The sequence below is a fragment of the Sphaeramia orbicularis genome, chromosome 14, assembly GCF_902148855.1.
Source record: "Sphaeramia orbicularis chromosome 14, fSphaOr1.1, whole genome shotgun sequence".
Lineage (NCBI taxonomy): Eukaryota > Metazoa > Chordata > Actinopteri > Kurtiformes > Apogonidae > Sphaeramia > Sphaeramia orbicularis.
Window position 1 is genome coordinate 19,203,167 of NC_043970.1, and position 204 is coordinate 19,203,370.

Sequence of the window (204 nt, forward strand, 5' to 3'; positions counted from 1 at the left end):
CATTTTTTACAGTGTGTTTCTGTGTGTGTGTTGGACTCGATTCACTTCCTGTCAAGAGTCAGATTGAAAACAGACGTTCTCTCTCTCTCCCTCTCTCCATTATAAGTCAAAGCCTCTCACTCGTTTTCTTCCCTCTGCAGCAGACTGACTCTCTCTCCCAGGTTGAACCCTATGTCTCTCTACCTCTGTCTCTCTCCCCATCCC